The sequence below is a fragment of the Crinia signifera genome, unplaced genomic scaffold (genome assembly GCF_055691185.1).
Source record: "Crinia signifera unplaced genomic scaffold, ASM5569118v1 HAP2_SCAFFOLD_149, whole genome shotgun sequence".
Taxonomy (NCBI): Eukaryota; Metazoa; Chordata; class Amphibia; order Anura; family Myobatrachidae; genus Crinia; species Crinia signifera.
Window position 1 is genome coordinate 226,007 of NW_028142042.1, and position 23,994 is coordinate 250,000.

At 49.3% G+C, this 23,994-nt stretch overlaps 1 protein-coding gene across 1 annotated transcript in view; it reads right to left on the minus strand.

Annotated features, from left to right (window-relative positions):
* Positions 1 to 23,994, minus strand: part of LOC146053291 (uncharacterized) — a 111,851-nt gene that overhangs the window by 84,315 nt on the left and 3,542 nt on the right. The window contains exons 2-3 of the mRNA XM_083167984.1: positions 19,246 to 19,373; positions 9,153 to 9,280 (exon numbers count right to left, since the gene is read on the minus strand). The gene's annotated coding sequence lies outside the window, so the exon portion shown is untranslated. The remainder of the gene's footprint in view (positions 1 to 9,152; positions 9,281 to 19,245; positions 19,374 to 23,994) is intronic.

A 23,994-nucleotide genomic window follows, 5' to 3' on the forward strand; every position in this document is an offset into this window, starting at 1 on the left:
TGTCACCTAGATACCCCTTTATATACACTAACCTGCTGCACAGAGTAATATGTAAGATACTATGATGAAGCTGTCACCTAGATACCCCTTTATATACACTAACCTGCTGCACAGAGTAATATGTAAGATACTATGATAAAGCCGTCACCTAGATACCACTTTATATACACTAACCTGATGTACAGAGTAATATGTAGGATACTATGATGGAGCTGTCACCTAGATACCCCTTTATATACACTAACCTGCAGCACAGAGTAATATGTATGATACTATGATGGAGCTGTCACCTAGATACCCCTTTATATACACTAACCTGCTGCACAGACTAATATGTAAGATACTATGATGGAGCTGTCACCTAGATACCCCTTTATATACACTAACCTGCTGCACAGAGTAATATGTAAGATACTATGATGGAGCTGTCACCTAGATACCCCTTTATACACATTAACCTGCTGCACAGAGTAACATGTAAGATACTATGATGGAGCTGTCTCCTAGATACCCCTTTATATACACTAACCTGCTGCACAGAGTAACATGTAAGATACTATGATGGAGCTGTCACCTAGATACCCCTTTATATACACTGACCTGCTGCACAGAGAAATATGAAAGATACTATGATGGAGCTGTCACCTAGATACCCCTTTATATACACTAACCTGCTGCACAGAGTAATATGTAAGATACTATGATGGCGCTGTCACCTAGATACCCCTTTATATACACTATGTAAAATACTATGATGGATCTGTCACCTACATACCCCTTTATATACACTAACCTGGTGCACAGAGTAATATGTAAGATACTATGATGTAGCGGTCACCTAGATACCCCTTTATATACACTAACCTGATGCACAGAGTAATATGTAAGATACTATGATGGAACTGTCACCTAGATACCCCTTTATATACACTAACCTGCTGCACAGAGTAATATGTAAGATACTATGATGTAGATGTCACCTAGATACCCCTTTATATACACTAACCTGCTGCACAGAGTAATATGTAAGATACTATGATGGAGCTGTCACCTAGATACCCCTTTATATACACCAACCTGCTGCACAGAGTAATATGTAAGATACTATGATGGAGCTCACACCTAGATACCCCTTTATATACACTAACCTGATGCACAGAGTAATATGTAAGATACTATGATGGAGCGGTCACCTAGATACCCCTTTATATACACTAACCCGCTGTACAGAGTAATATGTAAGATACTATGATGGAGCTGTCACCTAGATACCCCTTTATATACACTAACCCGCTGCACAGAGTAATATGTAGGATACTATGATGGAGCTGACACCTAGATATCCCTTTATATACACTTACCCGCTGCACAGAGTAATATGTAAGATACTATGATGGAGATGTCACCTAGATACCCCTTTATATACACTAACCTGCTGCACAGAGTAATATGTAAGATACTATGATGGAGCTGTCACCTAGATACCCCTTTATATACACTAAACTGATGCACATAGTAATATGTAAGATACTATGATGGAGATGTCAACTAGATACCCCTTTATATACACTAACCTGCTGCACAGAGTAATATGTAAGATACTATGATGGAGCTGTCACCTAGATACCCCTTTATATACACTAACCTGATGCACAGAGTAATATGTAAGATACTATGATGGAGCGGTCACCTAGATACCCCTTTATATACACTAACCCGCTGTACAGAGTAATATGTAAGATACTATGATGGAGCTGTCACCTAGATACCCCTTTATATACACTAACCCGCTGCACAGAGTAATATGTAGGATACTATGATGGAGCTGACACCTAGATATCCCTTTATATACACTTACCCGCTGCACAGAGTAATATGTAAGATACTATGATGGAGATGTCACCTAGATACCCCTTTATATACACTAACCTGCTGCACAGAGTAATATGTAAGATACTATGATGGAGATGTCACCTAGATACCCCTTTATATACACTAACCTGCTGCACAGAGTAATATGTAAGATACTATGATGGAGCTGTCACCTAGATACCCCTTTATATACACTAAACTGATGCACATAGTAATATGTAAGATACTATGATGGAGCGGTCACCTAGATACCCCTTTATATACACTAACCTGCTGCACAGAGTAATATGTAGGATACTATGATAGAGCCGTCACCTAGATACCCCTTTATATACACTAACCTGATGTACAGAGTAATATGTAAGATACTATGATGGAGCCGTCACCTAGATACCCCTTTATATACACTAACCTGCTGCACAGAGTAATATGTAAGATACTATGATGGAGCCGTCGCCTAGATACCCCTTTATATACACTAACCTGATACACAGAGTAATTTGTAAGATATTATGATGGAGCTGTCACCTAGATACCCCTTTATATACACTAACCTGCTGCACAGAGTAATATGTAAGATACTATGATGGAGCTGTCACCTAGATACCCCTTTATATACACTAACCTGATGCACAGAGTAATATGTAAGATACTATGATGGAGCGGTCACCTAGATACCCCTTTATATACACTAACCTGCTGCATAGAGTAATATGTAAGATACCATGATGGAGATGTCACCTAGATACCCCTTTATATACACTAACCTGCTGCACAGACTAATATGTAAGATACTATGATGGAGATGTCACCTAGATACCCCTTTATATACACTAACCTGCTGCACAGAGTAATATGTAAGATACTATGATGGAGCGGTCACCTAGATACCCCTTTATATACACTAACCTGATGCACAGAGTAATATGTAAGATACTATGATGGAGCTGTCACCTAGATACCCCTTTATATACACTAACCTGATGCACAGAGTAATATGTAAGATACTATGATGTAGCTGTCACCTAGATACCCCTTTATATACACTAACCTGCTGCACATAGTAATATGTAAGATACTATGATGGAGCTGTCACCTATATACCCCTTTATATACACTAACCTGCAGCACAGAGTAATATGTATGATACTATGATGGAGCTGTCACCTAGATACCCCTTTATATACACTAACCTGCTGCACAGAGTAATATGTAAGATACTATGATGAAGCTGTCACCTAGATACCCCTTTATATACACTAACCTGCTGCACAGAGTAATATGTAAGATACTATGATAAAGCCGTCACCTAGATACCACTTTATATACACTAACCTGATGTACAGAGTAATATGTAGGATACTATGATGGAGCTGTCACCTAGATACCCCTTTATATACACTAACCTGCAGCACAGAGTAATATGTATGATACTATGATGGAGCTGTCACCTAGATACCCCTTTATATACACTAACCTGCTGCACAGACTAATATGTAAGATACTATGATGGAGCTGTCACCTAGATACCCCTTTATATACACTAACCTGCTGCACAGAGTAATATGTAAGATACTATGATGGAGCTGTCACCTAGATACCCCTTTATACACATTAACCTGCTGCACAGAGTAACATGTAAGATACTATGATGGAGCTGTCTCCTAGATACCCCTTTATATACACTAACCTGCTGCACAGAGTAACATGTAAGATACTATGATGGAGCCATCACCTAGATACCCCTTTATATACACTAACCTGCTGCACAGAGTAATATGTAAGATACTATGATGGAGCTGTCACCTAGATACCCCTTTATATACACTGACCTGCTGCACAGAGAAATATGAAAGATACTATGATGGAGCTGTCACCTAGATACCCCTTTATATACACTAACCTGCTGCACAGAGTAATATGTAAGATACTATGATGGCGCTGTCACCTAGATACCCCTTTATATACACTATGTAAAATACTATGATGGATCTGTCACCTACATACCCCTTTATATACACTAACCTGGTGCACAGAGTAATATGTAAGATACTATGATGTAGCGGTCACCTAGATACCCCTTTATATACACTAACCTGATGCACAGAGTAATATGTAAGATACTATGATGGAACTGTCACCTAGATACCCCTTTATATACACTAACCTGCTGCACAGAGTAATATGTAAGATACTATGATGTAGATGTCACCTAGATACCCCTTTATATACACTAACCTGCTGCACAGAGTAATATGTAAGATACTATGATGGCGCTGTCACCTAGATACCCCTTTACATACACTAACCTGCTGCACAGAGTAATATGTAAGATAGTATGATGGCGCTGTCACCTAGATACCCCTTTATATACACTAACCTGCTGTACAGAGTAATATGTAAGATACTATGATGGAGCGGTCACCTAGATACCCCTTTATATACACTAACCTGATGCACAGAGTAATATGTAAGATACTATGATGGAACTGTCACCTAGATACCCCTTTATATACACTAACCTGCTGCACAGAGTAATATGTAAGATACTATGATGTAGATGTCACCTAGATACCCCTTTATATACACTGACCTGCTGCACAGAGAAATATGAAAGATACTATGATGGAGCTGTCACCTAGATACCCCTTTATATACACTAACCTGCTGCACAGAGTAATATGTAAGATACTATGATGGCGCTGTCACCTAGATACCCCTTTATATACACTATGTAAAATACTATGATGGATCTGTCACCTACATACCCCTTTATATACACTAACCTGGTGCACAGAGTAATATGTAAGATACTATGATGTAGCGGTCACCTAGATACCCCTTTATATACACTAACCTGATGCACAGAGTAATATGTAAGATACTATGATGGAACTGTCACCTAGATACCCCTTTATATACACTAACCTGCTGCACAGAGTAATATGTAAGATACTATGATGTAGATGTCACCTAGATACCCCTTTATATACACTAACCTGATACACAGAGTAATTTGTAAGATATTATGATGGAGCTGTCACCTAGATACCCCTTTATATACACTAACCTGCTGCACAGAGTAATATGTAAGATACTATGATGGAGCTGTCACCTAGATACCCCTTTATATACACTAACCTGATGCACAGAGTAATATGTAAGATACTATGATGGAGCGGTCACCTAGATACCCCTTTATATACACTAACCTGCTGCATAGAGTAATATGTAAGATACCATGATGGAGATGTCACCTAGATACCCCTTTATATACACTAACCTGCTGCACAGACTAATATGTAAGATACTATGATGGAGATGTCACCTAGATACCCCTTTATATACACTAACCAGCTGCACAGAGTAATATGTAAGATACTATGATGGAGCGGTCACCTAGATACCCCTTTATATACACTAACCTGATGTACAGAGTAATATGTAAGATACTATGATGGAGCCGTCACCTAGATACCCCTTTATATACACTAACCTAAAATCTTATTTTACTGCCTATGATCACAGATAATTGTATTTATGATCACAACAGTGCTCAAATGATAAAGTAAAGTGTGACAAATTAACGAATAATCCTCAAATTAAATTACATTATTTAAAAGGATCACACTACATTTTTTACCAAATGTGCCAACTTTTTTTAGCAAAAAGTCCTTAATAAAAGCTATGTTTTAAATCATTCAATAATTTCATTAACAAAAAGAGTGCGCCCAAAAAGCGTTTTTTTCTTTCTTTGTCAGCCTCTCCTCTGACAGAAAAATCCCCAGTGTACAACCATTGATCTCAAACGCTGGGCGCACCGCCAACTATCCAACTACCAGAATCTATCCAGTGTGTAGTTTAAAAGTTGGTTTCTAAATAAGTATATAGATTGTTAGTCTGTGCGGACCTTCAACCCCCTCCCCTTTTTGAGCACAGATTAATATGTAAGATACTATGATGGAGCGGTCACCCAGATACCCCTTTATATACACGTTAGTGCTCCTGATTGGCCACTAGGTGGCCAATAACGCTATTCGGGGGCGGAGCCGCAGGATGTAAATATAGTCATCCTGCGTCTCCTCCGTGTCCGTGCTGGCTTGGGTACCGGCGTTTGTTTATTTTGCTAAGTACGTGGATGCCTACATGGAACAAAGAGGACCGATCCACACCTAGGAGATGTAAGGATGATTCGCCTCCACAGGTACCAATACTGGAATTCTAGTGGACAATGGGATGAATGGGCTCTGTGTGATATAAAGTTTTACTTTTCTTGTCAGTGTGCTTTTAACTATTGGTTTTGCTGTGGAACTAAGAGTGCCAGCAAGCCCATTAATGGGACTGCACAGCTGATTGGGCTGCGTGGGTCACATGGCACGTGGTGGTGTCTCTGGCTGTGGCTGTCTGGGCGCTCAGGTGTCAGCGGAAGCAGTAGTAGCAGTTGGGAAGGAGAGCAGCTGGTGAGGGGAAGGGGTGGCTGTCTGGGCGCTCTGGCTGTGGCTGCCACTGCCACTGGCTGTCTGGGCGCTCAGGTGTCAGCGGAAGCAGTAGTAGTAGTTGGGACGGAGAGCAGCTGGTGAGGGGAAGGGGTGGCTGTGGCTGTCTGGGTGCTCAGGTGTCAGCGGAAGCAGTAGTAGTAGTTGGGACGGAGAGCAGCTGGTGAGGGGAAGGGGTGGCTGTGGCTGTCTGGGTGCTCAGGTGTCAGCGGAAGCAGTAGTAGTAGTTGGGACGGAGAGCAGCTGGTGAGGGGAAGGGGTGGCTGTGGCTGTCTGGGCGCTCAGGTGTCAGCGGAAGCAGTAGTAGTAGTTGGGACAGAGAGCAGCTGGTGAGGGGAAGGGGTGGCTGTGGCTGTGTGGGCGCTCAGGTGTCAGCGGAAGCAGTAGTAGTAGTTGGGACAGAGAGCAGCTGGTGAGGGGAAGGGGTGGCTGTGGCTGTCTGGGTGGTCAGGTGTCAGCGGAAGCAGTAGTAGTAGTTGGGACGGAGAGCAGCTGGTGAGGGGAAGGGGTGGCTGTGGCTGTCTGGGCGCTCTGGTGTCAGCGGAAGTAGTAGTAGTTGGGACAGAGATCAGCTGGTGAGGGGAAGGGGTGGCTGTCTGGGTGCTCAGGTGTCAGCGGAAGCAGTAGTAGTAGTTGGGACGGAGAGCAGCTGGTGAGGGGAAGGGGTGGCTGTGGCTGTCTGGGCGCTCAGGTGTCAGCGGAAGCAGTAGTAGTTGGGACGGAGAGCAGCTGGTGAGGGGAAGGGGTGGCTGTGGCTGTCTGGGTGCTCAGGTGTCAGCGGAAGCAGTAGTAGTAGTTGGGACGGAGAGCAGCTGGTGAGGGGAAGGGGTGGCTGTCTGGGCGCTCTGGCTGTGGCTGCCACTGGCTGTCTGGGCGCTCAGGTGTCAGCGGAAACAGTAGTAGTAGTTGGGACGGAGAGCAGCTGATGAGGGGAAGGGGTGGCTGTGGCTGTCTGGGCGCTCAGGTGTCAGCGGAAGCAGTAGTAGTAGTTGGGACGGAGAGCAGCTGGGGAGGGGAAGGGGTGGCTGTGGCTGTCTGGGCGCTCAGGTGTCAGCGGAAGCAGTAGTAGTTGGGACGGAGAGCAGCTGGTGAGGGGAAGGGGTGGCTGTGGCTGTCTGGGTGCTCAGGTGTCAGCGGAAGCAGTAGTAGTAGTTGGGACGGAGAACAGCTGGTGAGGGGAAGGGGTGGCTGTGGCTGTCTGGCCGCTCAGGTGTCAGCGGAAGCAGTAGTAGCAGTTGGGACGGAGAGCAGCTGGTGAGGGGAAGGGGTGGCTGTGGCTGTCTGGGCGCTCAGGTGTCAGCGGAAGCAGTAGTAGTAGTTGGGACGGAGAGCAGCTGGTGAGGGGAAGGGGTGGCTGTGGCTGTCTGGGCGCTCAGGTGTCAGCGGAAGCAGTAGTAGCAGTTGGGACGGAAAGCAGCTGGTGAGGGGAAGGGGTGGCTGTGGCTGTCTGGGCGCTCAGGTGTCAGCGGAAGCAGTAGTAGTTGGGACAGAGAGCAGCTGGTGAGGGGAAGGGGTGGCTGTGGCTGTTTGGGCGCTCAGGTGTCAGCGGAAGCAGTAGTAGTAGTTGGGACAGAGAGCAGCTGGTGAGGGGAAGGGGTGGCTGTGGCTGTCTGGGTGCTCAGGTGTCAGCGGAAGCAGTAGTAGTAGTTGGGACAGAGAGCAGCTGGTGAGGGGAAGGGTAGCTGTTGCTGTCTGGGTGCTCAGGTGTCAGCGGAAGCAGTAGTAGTAGTTGGGACGGAGAGCAGCTGGTGAGGGGAAGGGGTGGCTGTGGCTGTCTGGGCGCTCAGGTGTCAGCGGAAGCAGTAGTAGTAGTTGGGACAGAGAGCAGCTGGTGAGGGGAAGGGGTGGCTGTTGCTGTCTGGGTGGTCAGGTGTCAGCGGAAGCAGTAGTAGCAGTTGGGACGGAGAGCAGCTGGTGAGGGGAAGGGGTGACTGTGGCTGTCTGGGTGCTCAGGTGTCAGCGGAAGCAGTAGTTGGGACGGAGAGCAGCTGGTGAGGGGAAGGGGTGGCTGTGGCTGTCTGGGTGCTCAGGTGTCAGCGGAAGCAGTAGTAGTAGTTGGGACGGAGAGCAGCTGGTGAGGGGAAGGGGTGGCTGTGGCTGCCACTGGCTGTCTGGGCGCTCAGGTGTCAGCGGAAGCAGTAGTAGTAGTTGGGACGGAGAGCAGCTGGTGAGAGGAAGGGGTGGCTGTGGCTGTCAGGGCGCTCTGGTGTCAGCGGAAGCAGTAGTAGTAGTTGGGACAGAGAGCAGCTGGTGAGGGGAAGGGGTGGCTGTGGCTGTCTGGGTGCTCAGGTGTTAGCGGAAGCAGTAGTAGTTGGGACAGAGAGCAGCTGGTGAGGGGAAGGGGTGGCTGTGGCTGTCTGGGTGCTCAGGTGTCAGCGGAAGCAGTAGTAGTTTGGACAGAGAGCAGCTGGTGAGGGGAAGGGGTGGCTGTGGCTGTCTGTGTGCTCAGGTGTCAGCGGAAGCAGTAGTAGTAGTTGGGACGGAGAGCAGCTGGTGAGGGGACGGGGTGGCTGTCTGGGCACTCAGGTGTCAGCGGAAGCAGTAGTAGTAGTTGGGACAGAGAGCAGCTGGTGAGGGGGAGGGGTCTGGGCAGGGGAGCGTTATTATAACACATGTACCTGTGCGAAGCAGCGGCAGGACACTAGTCCAGGATAATTGGATAGCCCCCGGCAAATCCGCTAGCTGCAGACAATTACCACAGCCGATTGATACTGGACATAGTGTATAACACATTCCCTGCTGTACTGATCTGTCCCCAATATGATAAGATAATGTTACAGTCACCTTATCCTCCCGTATCGCTGGCCGGCCCCAGTGTCCCACATACACCGGAGGGGAGAGGAGGATCCGGTTATATTTCTGCCTCCAGTTACAGAGATCATACACAAGTCACGGCAATACGGATTCTGCACCTGAGTATAAGGAGACAATGGTTATAGGAATAACTCCCATACACTGGTGTAAATTGGTGGCACTCACAGACTGGTCTCACTGAAGGTGTGTACACACAGCAGATCCTGCTGTGAGATGCGAGTCCCGATGCGACTGCGATGGGACTCGCATCTCACAGCATGCCAGAGGGGCACAATTTAGACTATATAGTGTTGCCTGCCCTCTCTATCTGGCTGCCGATTTGCTCTCACACGGGAGCACGCATCGGCAGCGCATCAAGCTCGCAAGCCCTAAAAAAGCATGCGATTTGATTGCGATATGGCTTCCGATGTTCACTATTTTGTGAACATCAGAAGCCAAATCTTACCATGTGTACACACTATAAGCAGTGTTCGCGAAAACCACCCAAAAAAGTGGGTCCCGGGGACCCTTTACTTCTAAAAATTGGGGTCCTACCCGACATTTTCTGGGTCCCAACAGAATAAAGCCGCCTCTACCCTTTTCCCCAGCACGGCACATGTGGGTCGTGGGGGGGGGGGAAGTATCAATTGGCCCACTCCATATACTAGAAACTATACAAACCTGAACAGTGCGCGCCGAAGGGCGAATTTAGGACATTTTTTTGTGTAGGGGGGCGTGGTGTGTTCACATAGTAGTACCAATTCACATTCCAGCACACACCGTTATGCCCAGTACACATTCCAGCACACACTTATGCCCAGTACACATTCCAGCACACACCGTTATGCCCAGTACACATTCCACACACACCGTTATGCACAGTACACATTCCAGCACACACCGTTATGCCCAGTACACATTCCAGCACACACCGTTATGCCCAGTACACATTCCAGCACACACCGTTATGCCCAGTACACATTCCAGCACACACCGTTATGCCCAGTACACATTCCAGCACACACCGTTATGCCCAGTACACATTCCAGCACACACTGTTATGCCCAGTACACATTCCAGCACACACTGTTATGCCCAGTACACATTCCAGCACACACTTATGCCCAGTACACATTCCAGCACACACCGTTATGCCCAGTACACATTCCAGCACACACCGTTATGCCCAGTACACATTCCAGCACACACTGTTATGCCCAGTACACATTCCAGCACACACTTATGCCCAGTACACATTCCAGCACACACTTATGCCCAGTACACACCGTTATGCCCAGTACACATTATAGTACACCCCGTTATGCCCAGTACACCCCGTTATGCCCAGTACACATTATAGTACACCCCGTTATGCCCAGTACACACCGTTATGCCCAGTACACATAATAGTACACACCGTTATGCCCAGTACACCCCGTTATGCCCAGTACACACCGTTATGCCCAGTACACATTCCAGCACACACTTATGCCCAGTACACACTACAGCACACACCGTTATGCCCAGTACACATTCCAGCACACACCGTTATGCCCAGTACACATTCCAGCACACACCGTTATGCCCAGTACACATTCCAGCACACACCGTTATGCCCAGTACACATTCCAGCACACACTGTTATGCCCAGTACACATTCCAGCACACACTTATGCCCAGTACACATTACAGCACACACCGTTATGCCCAGTACACATTCCAGCACACACTTATGCCCAGTACACACCGTTATGCCCAGTACACATTATAGTACACCCCGTTATGCCCAGTACACACCGTTATGCCCAGTACACACCGTTATGCCCAGTACACATTATAGTACACCCCATTATGCCCAGTACACACCGTTATGCCCAGTACACACCGTTATGCCCAGTACACATTATAGTACACACCGTTATGCCCAGTACACCCTGTTATGCCCAGTACACATTATAGTACACACTGTAATGGCCAGTATATATTATAGCACCTACATGCTTGTTGCTAGGGGTTATATGCTCCTTGCAGGAGTTACATGCTGGGGGGGGCATATTATGCTGGTTTCCACAGGGGAGGGGGCGTTTTATGCTGGTTGCCATGAGACGGGGGGGGGGGGGCATTTTATGGTCGTTGCCACAGTTGGGGGCATTTGTTGCCTCAGAAGGGGGGGTTGTTGCCAAAGGCTGGAAAGGCCGACATGCTGCTCTGCAGAGTAGGTGAGCGGGCTATGAGCGCGGGGGGACTGGATGTGGCTAGAATAGCTGACTCGCTGCTCTGAGTTGTTTTATTCACATCCAGTCCCCTGCCACCCTAACAGTCCGCTCACCTACTCTGCTGAGAGTGGCTGTTACAGCCGCATCCCATCCTGTTACCCCCCCCCCCCCCCCCCCCCCCCGCTCTCAGCAGCGGAGTGGACTTACATGGCGGGGGGCGGCATTTAAGGCAATATCAGCCAATACACACTGCGGGCAATGCTGAGCACACATGGCTCTCACCTCTCCTGGGGGCGCCCTGCTGCTGCTGATGAAGCGATGTCGCACTGCCTCCTGCCTTTCATACAGGGTGACCGTTGGGGGTGCATGGGGGTCTGGACACACGCGAGGGCCAGCACGGAGTCCCAAACCTCGCCATTGTTTCCGGCGCTGGCTGGTAGCTACTGGCGCTGCCTGGTAACCGCGGACGCTACAGAACGCGGGAGATGTAGAAAACATGCTGCTACCCTAGGGTGCGCAGCGGCAGCAACGTGTAAAACCTACAGTGATTGGCTGCCGGGCGGCCACTGTTCACTGATTGGTTCCAGTACTATAGCCATATACTCACCTACCTCTTATAATTGGAGGCGACTTTCATTTAGTGGCTTCCAATATACTTGACCATCAAACACTTATTGGAAGGAGAAGATCCCTCCCTGTACTGGGGATTCCAGCATTTCTTAGGAGACTCCAGTTGTTAGATTTATGGTGTTGCCTCAACCCAACTGGGTATCGGCTGCACATGGCTCACTGTCCAGGATTGACTACATGTTTATTTCATCAACCCTGTTACCGAAAACAACCCAAACTAAGATAGAAGCTATAGCATTGTCAGACCATGCTTTAGTGTGGACAGATTTAGATATGGGACCCTTTATATTTTGGAAATACCCACACGCTTTTGCAATCTCACTGTCTTTTTGCAAAAAGGTGGAAGCAATGTGGTTAGATTAATACCACAACAATCAATCAACCTTAGAAACAAATCCAGTCTTGTTTTGGCAAGCTTCCAAGTCAGTCATTAGTAGTGTTCCCGCTAGGCTGTTTTAGCGGGGCGCTGCGCCCTGCCCGATTTTTAAGGGCAAAATGCACCCTGCCCCTCTAGCAGCGCCCCGCTAAAACAGCCTGGTGCCTGCCCGACAGCTTGCACGGGGAAGCCCAGCGCCACCTTAGATGGCGATGCCCAGCGCTTCCCCAGCATCATGGCACCTTCCCCCTGTAGTGGCGGCATCTTCGGCGGGGCCGGGCCTGCCCCCTTTAGTGACATCTGCGGCCCGGCCCGCCCACTTTAGTTCTCTGAACCCCTGAGGAAGTCCCAGCACATAAGAAAGGGACGAAACCGGTGGGGCTGCACACACCTCTCCGTTCCCGATGACTAAAATCAGATAAGCTTATGTTTTTATGTCAAATGTACGGGTCCATCCACTACTGTTTTTATTTGTTATGCGTATTGTTTTAAATAAATGTGTTTTATAAAAACAATATCACGCTATTAGCCTTTCCCTTTGTTGGGAGTTTTTTGGTTTTAAGGGCTCCTGTATTATGCCTGATGGGAACTGCACCTGGACAGAGCTAACCCCAGTGTGAGTCCATCATTTATTCATATAAAACCATTTTTATCACAGGGTGATTACACGTGTGTTATCAACACTAGCCACAAGGTGGCGTTGTTCACCTCTATAAGTATTTTTTCATGCACAAGCACTTTAGAAAAAAGAAAGTCACTTTTGCACAGATACTGTCTTATTGAAACCCTTATATCATCCTTTTGGATATTTCATATTCGGATGAACATCTCCACGCCTCCTGGCGGATCTTGGAAGTAAAAGATAAGGATGAATATCTGGGAGTGAAATACATCATTACACGCGAAACTGCTTATCACTTTCGGTACGCACATAGAAAGTTCTTTAAGGATTGTCACAAAATATTTTCCTTGTCAACACTGAAGGCGCAGAAGCTTTACCACCAAATAGATAGATAGATCTTTTATACATACAGGTTGAGTATCCCTTATCCAAAATGCTCGGGACCAGGAGAATTTTGGATAACGGGCTATTCCGTATTTGGGAATATTTTAATATTTCAATGAGGTATCTTGAGGTATCTTGCATTTATGTTGTACATATACATCAAACACATGAAATAAACACAAATATATTTTATTTGTGCATAAAACAAGGTTTCAAAACATGAAACAAAGTTTGTGTACAATCTCAGACTGACATTTAATGCCAAGCAATCATTACATTGGACATATATAGTGCCAGTCACACATCATGTCCCCCAGTAGTGCCAGTTACATATCATGTCCTCAGTAGTGCCAGTTACATATCATGTCCCCAGTAGTGCCAGTTACATATCATGTCCTCAGTAGTGCCAGTTACATATCATGTCCTCAGTAGTGCCAGTTACATATCATGTCCTCAGTAGTGCCAGTTACATATCATGTCCTCAGTAGTGCCAGTTACATATCATGTCCTCAGTAGTGCCAATTACATATCATGTCCCCAGTAGTGCCAGTTACATATCATGTCCTCAGTAGTGCCAGTCACATATCATGTCCTCAGTAGTGTCAGTCACATATCATGTCCTCAGTAGTGCCAGTTACATATCATGTCCTCAGTAGTGCCAGTTACATATCATGTCCCCAGTAGTGCCAGTTACAGATCATGTCCCCAGTAGTGCCAGTCACATATCATGTCCTCAGTAGTGCCAGTCACATATCATGTCCCCCAGTAGTGCCAGTCACATATCATGTCCTCAGTAGTGCCAGTTACATATCATGTCCCCCAGTAGTGCCAGTTACATATCATGTCCCCAGTAGTGCCAGTCACATATCATGTCCTCAGTAGTGCCAGTTACATATCATGTCCCCAGTAGTGCCAGTTACAGATCATGTCCCCAGTAGTGCCAGTCACATATCATGTCCTCAGTAGTGCCAGTTACATATCATGTCCCCCAGTAGTGCCAGTTACATATCACGTCCTCAGTAGTGCCATTTATATATCACAACCCCAGTAGTGCCAGTTACATATCATGTCCCCAGTAGTGCCAGTTACATATCATGTCCCCAGTAGCGCCAGTTACATATCATGTCCTCAGTAGCGTCAGTTACATATCATGTCCCCAGTAGCGCCAGTTACATATCATGTCCTCAGTAGTGCCAGTTACATATCATGTCCTCAGTAGTGCCAGTTACATATCATGTCCTCAGTAGTGCCAGTTACATATCATGTCCTCAGAAGTGCCAGTTACATATCATGTACCCAGTAGTGCCAGTTACATATCATGTCCCCCAGTAGTTCCATTTACATATCATGTCCCCCAGTAGTGCCAGTTACATATCATGTCCCCCAGTAGTGCCAGTTACATATCATGTCCCCCAGTAGTGCCAGTTACATATCATGTCCCCCAGTAGTGCCAGTTACATATCATGTCCCCAGTAGTGCCAGTTACATATCATGTCCCCAGTAGTGCCAGTTACATATCATGTCCCGAGTAGTGCCAGTTACAAATCATGTCCCCAGTAGTGCTGTTACAGATGTCCCCAGTAAGTTTTTAGCAAAAAATAAATAAAATTTGTTCACTTTCTGGAATGTATGTTTTTCGGAATAATTCGGATGACGGATATGGGATACTCAACCTGTATATATATATATATATATATATATATATATATATATATATATATATATATATATATATATATATATATATATATATGTAATTATATATATATATATAAAAAATGTAGTGTCCCTAATATTGCGCTTATATAAAAAGCAGCACCCCTATTGAACCTCGCTGTTAGAAAGGTACAGGAAGAAAACATAATAAACAGGATAGAGGTGCGCTGTATCACTGAGCCCAAATACTTTTGAAAAAATCAAACAGTGATTTGTAAGAACAAATGAACATTTATTAAATTTTTCCACATTTATCGGCGTTTTTCATAGGTGTCACTTGAAAGATCAATCCGCAGCCCAACGCGTTTCATCCCTTAGGACTTCATCAGGGGCAATGAATAAATCTCTAGAGGTGCTATATAGGGGGAGGGGTGGCTGTGGCTGTCTGGGTGCTCAGGTGTCAGAGGAAGTAGTAGTAGTAGTTGGGACGGAGAGCAGCTGGTGAGGGGAAGGGGTGGCTGTGGCTGTCTGGGTGCTCAGGTGTCAGAGGAAGCAGTAGTAGTAGTTGGGACGGAGAGCAGCTGGTGAGGGGAAGGGGTGGCTGTGGCTGTCTGGGTGCTCAGGTGTCAGCGGAAGCAGTAGTAGTAGTTGGGACGGTGAGCAGCTGGTGAGGGGGAGGGGTGGTGTGGCTGCCTGGGTGCTCAGGTGTCAGCGGAAGTAGTAGTAGTTGGGACGGAGAGCAGCTGGTGAGGGGAAGGGGTGGCTGTGGCTGTCTGGGCGCTGTGGCTGTCTGGGCGCTCAGGTGTCAGCGGAAGCAGTAGTAGTAGTTGGGACGGAGAGCAGCTGGTGAGGGGAAGGGGTGGCTGTGGCTGTCTGGGCGCTCAGGTGTCAGCGGAAGCAGTAGTAGTAGTTGGGACGGAGAGCAGCTGGTGAGGGGAAGGGGTGGCTGTCTGGGTGCTCAGGTGTCAGCGGAAGCAGTAGTAGTAGTTGGGACGGAGAGCAGCTGGTGAGGGGAAGTGGTGGCTGTAGCTGTCTGGGTGCTCAGGTGTCAGCGGAATCAGTAGTAGTAGTTGGGACGGAGAGCAGTTGGTGAGGGGAAGGGGTGGCTGTGGCTGTCTGGGCGCTCTGGCTGTGGCTGTCTGGGTGCTCAGGTGTCAGCGGAAGCAGTAGTAGCAGTTGGGACGGAGAGCAGCTGGTGAGGGGAAGGGGTGGCTGTGGCTGTCTGGGTGCTCAGGTGTCAGCGGAAGCAGTAGTAGTAGTTGGGACGGAGAGCAGCTGGTGAGGGGAAGGGGTGGCTGTGGCTGTCTGGGTGCTCAGGTGTCAGCGGAAGCAGTAGTAGTAGTTGGGACGGAGAGCAGCTGGTGAGGGGAAGGGGTGGCTGTGGCTGTCTGGGCGCTCAGGTGTCAGCGGAAGCAGTAGTAGTAGTTGGGACGGAGAGCAGCTGGTGAGGGGAGGGGTGGCTGTGGCTGTCTGGGCGCTCAGGTGTCAGCGGAAGCAGTAGTAGTAGTTGGGACGGAGAGCAGCTGGTGAGGGGAAGGGGTGGCTGTGGCTGTCTGGGTGCTCTGGCTGTGGCTGTCTGGGTGCTCAGGTGTCAGCGGAAGCAGTAGTAGCAGTTGGGACGGAGAGCAGCTGGTGAGGGGAAGGGGTGGCTGTGGCTGTCTGGGTGCTCAGGTGTCAGCAGAAGCAGTAGTAGTAGTTGGGACGGAGAGCAGCTGGTGAGGGGAAGGGGTGGCTGTGGCTGCCACTGGCTGTCTGGGCGCTCAGGTGTCAGCGGAAGCAGTAGTAGTAGTTGGGACGGAGAGCAGCTGGTGAGGGGAAGGGGTGGCTGTCTGGGTGCTCAGGTGTCAGCGGAAGCAGTAGTAGTAGTTGGGACAGAGAGCAGCTGGTGAGGGGAAGGGGTGGCTGTCTGGGTGCTCAGGTGTCAGCGGAAGCAGTAGTAGTAGTTGGGACGGAGAGCAGCTGGTGAGGGGAAGGGGTGGCTGTGGCTGTCTGGGTGCTCAGGTGTCAGCGGAAGCAGTAGTAGTAGTTGGGACGGAGAGCAGCTGGTGAGGGGAAGGGGTGGCTGTCTGGGTGCTCAGGTGTCAGCGGAAGCAGTAGTAGTAGTTGGGACGGAGAGCAGCTGGTGAGGGGAAGGGGTGGCTGTGGCTGTCTGGGTGCTCAGGTGTCAGCGGAAGCAGTAGTAGTTGGGACGGAGAGCAGCTGGTGAGGGGAAGGGGTGGCTGTGGCTGTCTGGGTGCTCAGGTGTCAGCGGAAGCAGTAGTAGTAGTTGGGACGGAGAGCAGCTGGTGAGGGGGAGGGGTGGCTGTGGCTGTCTGGGCGCTCTGGCTGTGGCTGCCACTGGCTGTCTGGGCGCTCAGGTGTCAGCGGAAGCAGTAGTAGTAGTTGGGATGGAGAGCAGCTGGTGAGGGGAAGGGGTGGCTGTGGCTGTCTGGGCGCTCAGGTGTCAGCGGAAGCAGTAGTAGCAGTTGGGACGGAGAGCAGCTGGTGAGGGGACGGGGTGGCTGTGGCTGTCTGGGCGCTCTGGCTGTGGCTGTCTGGGTGCTCAGGTGTCAGCGGTAGCAGTAGTAGTTGGGACGGAGAGCAGCTGGTGAGGGGAAGGGGTGGCTGTGGCTGTCTGGGTGCTCAGGTGTCAGCGGAAGCAGTAGTAGTAGTAGTTGGGACAGAGAGCAGCTGGTGAGGGGAAGGGGTGGCTGTGGCTGTCTGGGTGGTCAGGTGTCAGCGGAAGCAGTAGTAGTAGTTGGGACAGAGAGCAGCTGGTGAGAGGAAGGGGTGGCTGTGGCTGTCTGGGCGCTCAGGTGTCAGCGGAAGCAGTAGTAGCAGTTGGGACAGAGAGCAGCTGGTGAGGGGAAGGGGTGGCTGTGGCTGTCTGGGTGCTCAGGTGTCAGTGGAAGCAGTAGTAGTAGTTGGGACGGAGAGCAGCTGGTGAGGGGACGGGGTGGCTGTCTGGGTGCTCAGGTGTCAGAGGAAGCAGTAGTAGTAGTTGGGACGGAGAGCAGCTGGTGAGGGGAAGGGGTGGCTGTGGCTGTCTGGGTGCTCAGGTGTCAGCGGAAGCAGTAGTAGTAGTTGGGACGGAGAGCAGCTGGTGAGGGGAAGGGGTGGCTGTGGCTGTCTGGGCGCTCAGGTGTCAGCGGAAGCAGTAGTAGTAGTTGGGTCGGAGAGCAGCTGGTGAGAGGAAGGGGTGGCTGTGGCTGTCTGGGCGCTCAGGTGTCAGCGGAAGCAGTAGTAGCAGTTGGGACAGAGAGCAGCTGGTGAGGGGAAGGGGTGGCTGTTGCTGTCTGGGTGGTCAGGTGTCAGCGGAAGCAGTAGTAGTAGTTGGGACGGAGAGCAGCTGGTGAGGGGAAGGGGTGGCTGTGGCTGTCTGGGCGCTCTGGTGTCAGCGGAAGCAGTAGTAGTAGTTGGGACGGAGAGCAGCTGGTGAGGGGAAGGGGTGGCTGTGGCTGTCTGGGTGCTCAGGTGTCAGCGGAAGCAGTAGTAGTAGTTGGGACGGAGAGCAGCTGGTGAGGGGACGGGGTGGCTGTGGCTGTCTGGGTGGTCAGGTGTCAGCAGAAGCAGTAGTAGTAGTTGGGACGGAGAGCAGCTGGTGAGGGGAAGGGGTGGCTGTGCCTGTCTGGGCGCTCAGGTGTCAGCGGAAGTAGTAGTAGTAGTTGGGACGGAGAGCAGCTGGTGAGGGGAAGGGGTGGCTGTGGCTGTCTGGGTGCTCAGGTGTCAGCGGAAGCAGTAGTAGTTGGGACGGAGAGCAGCTGGTGAGGGGGAGGGGTGGCTGTCTGGGCGCTCAGGTGTCAGCGGAAGCAGTAGTAGTAGTTGGGACGGAGAGCAGCTGGTGAGGGGGAGGGGTGGCTGTGGCTGTCTGGGCGCTCAGGTGTCAGCGGAAGCAGTAGTAGTAGTTGGGACGGAGAGCAGCTGGTGAGGGGAAGGGGTGGCTGTGGCTGTCTGGGTGCTCAGGTGTCAGCGGAAGCAGTAGTAGTAGTTGGGACGGAGAGCAGCTGGTGAGGGGGAGGGGTCTGGGCAGGGGAGCATTATTATAACACATGTACCTGTGCGAAGCAGCAGCAGGACACTAGTCCAGGATAATTGGATAGCCCCCGGCAAATCTGCTAGCTGCAGACAATTACAGCAGCTGATTGATACTGGACATAGTGTATAACACATTCCCTGCTGTAGTGATCAGTCCCCAATATGATAAGATAATGTTATAGTCACCTTATCCTCCCGTATCACTGGCCGGCCGCAGTGTCCCACATACACCGGAGGGGAGAGGAGGATCCGGTTATATTTCTGCCTCCAGTTACAGAGATCATACAGAAGTCACGGCAATACGGATTCTGCACCTGAGTATAAGGAGACAATGGTTATAGGAATAACTCCCATACACTGGTGTAAATTGGCAGCACTCACAGACTGGTCTCACTGAAGGTGTGTACACACAGCAGATCCTGCTGTGAGATGCGAGTCCCGATGCGACTGCGATGGGACTCGCATCTCACAGCATGCCAGAGGGGCACAATTTAGACTATATAGTGTTGCCTGCCCTCTCTATCTGGCTGCCGATTTGCTCTCACACGGGAGCACGCATCGGCAGCGCATCAAGCTCGCAAGCCCTAAAAAAGCATGCGATTTGATTGCGATATGGCTTCCGATGTTCACTATTTCGGGAACATCAGAAGCCAAATCTTACCATGTGTACACACTATAAGCAGTGTTCGCGAAAACCACCCAAAAAAGTGGGTCCCGGGGACCCTTTACTTCTAAAAATTGGGGCCCTACCTGACGTTTTCTGGGTCCCAACGGAATAAAGCCACCTCTACCCTTTTCCCCAGCACGGCACATGTGGGTCGTGGGGGGGGGGGAAGTATCAATTGGCCCACTCCATATACTAGAAACTATACAAACCTGAACAGTGCGCGCCGAAGGGCGAATTTAGGGCATTTTTTTTTTGTGGGGGGGGGGGGGGGGGGGGGGAGAGTGGTGTGTTCACATAGTAGTACCAATTCACATTCCAGCACACACCGTTATGCCCAGTACACATTCCAGCACACACCGTTATGCCCAGTACACATTCCAGCACACACCGTTATGCCCAGTACACATTCCAGCACACACCGTTATGCCCAGAACACATTCCAGCACACACCGTTATGCCCAGAACACATTCCAGCACACACCGTTATGCCCAGTACACATTCCAGCACACACCGTTATGCCCAGTACACACCGTTATGCCCAGTACACATTCCAGCACACACCGTTATGCCCAGTACACATTCCAGCACACACCGTTATGCCCAGTACACATTCCAGCACACACCGTTATGCCCAGTACACATTCCAGCACACAGCGTTATGCCCAGTACACATTCCAGCACACACCGTTATGCCCAGTACACATTCCAGCACACACTGTTATGCCCAGTACACATTCCAGCACACACCGTTATGCCCAGTACACACCGTTATGCCCAGTACACATTCCAGCACACACCGTTATGCCCAGTACACATTCCAGTACACACCGTTATGCCCAGTACACATTCCAGCACACACCGTTATGCCCAGTACACATTCCAGCACACACTTATGCCCAGTACACATTCCAGCACACACTGTTATGCCCAGTACACATTCCAGCACACACCGTTATGCCCAGTACACATTCCAGCACACTGTTATGCCCAGTACACATTCCAGCACACACTGTTATGCCCAGTACACATTCCAGCACACACTGTTATGCCCAGTACACATTCCAGCACACACCGTTATGCCCAGTACACATTCCAGCACACACCGTTATGCCCAGTACACATTCCAGCACACACCGTTATGCCCAGTACACATTCCAGTACACACCGTTATGCCCAGTACACATTCCAGCACACACCGTTATGCCCAGTACACATTCCAGCACACACCGTTATGCCCAGTACACATTCCAGCACACACCGTTATGCCCAGTACACATTCCAGCACACACTTATGCCCAGTACACACCGTTATGCCCAGTACACATTATAGTACACCCCGTTATGCCCAGTACACATTCCAGCACACACCGTTATGCCCAGTACACATTCCAGCACACACTGTTATGCCCAGTACACATTCCAGCACACACCGTTATGCCTAGTACACATTCCAGCACACACTGTTATGCCCAGTACACATTCCAGCACACACCGTTATGCCCAGTACACATTCCAGCACACACCGTTATGCCCAGTACACATTCCAGTACACACCGTTATGCCCAGTACACATTCCAGCACACACCGTTATGCCCAGTACACATTCCAGCACACACCGTTATGCCCAGTACACACCGTTATGCCCAGTACACATTATAGTACACCCCGTTATGCCCAGTACACATTCCAGCACACACCGTTATGCCCAGTACACATTCCAGCACACACTTATGCCCAGTACACACCGTTATGCCCAGTACACACCGTTATGCCCAGTACGCACCGTTATGCCCAGTACACATTATAGTACACCCCGTTATGCCCAGTACACACCGTTATGCCCAGTACACATTATAGTACACACCGTTATGCCCAGTACACCCCGTTATGCCCAGTACACATTATAGTACACACTGTGATGGCCAGTATATATTATAGCACCTACATGCTTGTTGCTAGGGGTTATATGCTCCTTGCAGGAGTTACATGCTGGGGGGGGGGGGCATATTATGCTGGTTTCCACAGGGGAGGGGGCGTTTTATGCTGGTTGCCATGAGACGGGGGGCAGGCATTTTATGGTCGTTGCCACAGTTGGGGGCATTTGTTGCCTCAGAAGGGGGGGTTGTTGCCAAAGGCTGGAAAGGCCGACATGCTGCTCTGCAGAGTAGGTGAGCGGGCTATGAGCGCGGGGGGGACTGGATGTGGCTAGAATAGCTGACTCGCTGCTCTGAGTTGTTTTATCCACATCCAGTCCCCTGCCACCCTGACAGTCCGCTCACCTACTCTGCTGAGAGTGGCTGTTACAGCCGCATCCCATCCTGTTACCCCCCCCCCCCCCCCCGCTCTCAGCAGCGGAGTGGACTTACATGGCGGGGGGCGGCATTTAAGGCAATATCAGCCAATACACACTGCGGGCAATGCTGAGCACACATGGCTCTCACCTCTCCTGGGGGCGCCCTGCTGCCGCTGATGAAGCGATGTCGCACTGCCTCCTGCCTTTCGTACAGAGTGACCGGTGGGGGTGCATGGGGGTCTGGACACACGCGAGGGCCAGCACGGAGTCCCAAACCTCGCCATTGTTTCCGGCGCTGGCTGGTAGCTACTGGCGCTGCCTGGTAACCGCGGACGCTACAGAATGCGGGAGATGTAGAAAACATGCTGCTACCCTAGGGTGCGCAGCGGCAGCAACGTGTAAAACCTACAGTGATTGGCTGCCAGGCGGCCACTGTTCACTGATTGGTTCCAGTACTATAGCCATATACTCACCTACCTCTTATAATTGGAGGCGACTTTCATTTAGTGGCTTCCAATATACTTGACCATCAAACACTTATTGGAAGGAGAAGATCCCTCCCTGTACTGGGGATTCCAGCATTTCTTAGGAGACTCCAGTTGTTAGATTTATGGTGTTGCCTCAACCCAACTGGGTATCGGCTGCACATGGCTCACTGTCCAGGATTGACTACATGTTTATTTCATCAACCCTGTTACCGAAAACAACCCAAACTAAGATAGAAGCTATAGCATTGTCAGACCATGCTTTAGTGTGGACAGATTTAGATATGGGACCCTTTATATTTTGGAAATACCCACACGCTTTTGCAAACTCACTGTCTTTTTGCAAAAAGGTGGAAACAATGTGGTTAGATTAATACCACAACAATCAATCAACCTTAGAAACAAATCCAGTCTTGTTTTGGCAAGCTTCCAAGTCAGTCATTAGTAGTGTTCCCGCTAGGCTGTTTTAGCGGGGCGCTGCGCCCTGCCCGATTTTTAAGGGCAAAATGCACCCTGCCCCTCTAGCAGCGCCCCGCTAAAACAGCCTGGTGCCTGCCTGACAGCTTGCACGGGGAAGCCCAGCGCCACCTTAGATGGCGATGCCCAGCGCTTCCCCGGCATCACGGCACCTTCCCCCTGTAGTGGCGGCATCTTCGGCGGGGCCGGGCCTGCCCCCTTTAGTGACATCTGCGGCCCGGCCCGCCCACTTTAGTTCTCTGAACCCCTGAGGAAGTCCCAGCACATAAGAAAGGGACGAAACCGGTGGGGCTGCACACACCTCTCCGTTCCCGATGACTAAAATAAGATAAGCTTATGTTTTTATGTCAAATGTACGGGTCCATCCACTACTGATTTATTTGTTATGCGTATTGTTTTAAATAAATGTGTTTTATAAAAACAATATCACGCTATTAGCCTTTCCCTTTGTTGGGAGTTTTTTTGGTTTTAAGGGCTCCTGTATTATGCCAGATGGGAACTGCACCTGGACAGAGCTAACTCCAGTGTGAGTCCATCATTTATTCATATAAAACCATTTTTATCACAGGGTGATTACACGTGTGTTATCAACACTAGCCACAAGGTGGCGTTGTTCACCTCTATAAGTATTTTTTCGTGCACAAGCACTTTAGAAAAAAGAAAGTCACTTTTGCACAGATACTGTCTTATTGAAACCCTTATATCATCCTTTTGGATATTTCATATTCGAATGAACATCTCCACGCCTCCTGGCGGATCTTGGAAGTAAAAGATAAGGATGAATATCTGGGAGTGAAATACATCATTACACGCGAAACTGCTTATCACTTTCGGTACGCACATAGAAAGTTCTTTAAGGATTGTCACAAAATATCTTCCTTGTCAACACTGAAGGCGCAGAAGCTTTACCACCAAATAGATAGATAGATATTTTATACATACAGGTTGAGTATCCCTTATCCAAAATGCTCGGGACCAGGAGAATTTTGGATAACGGGCTATTCCGTATTTC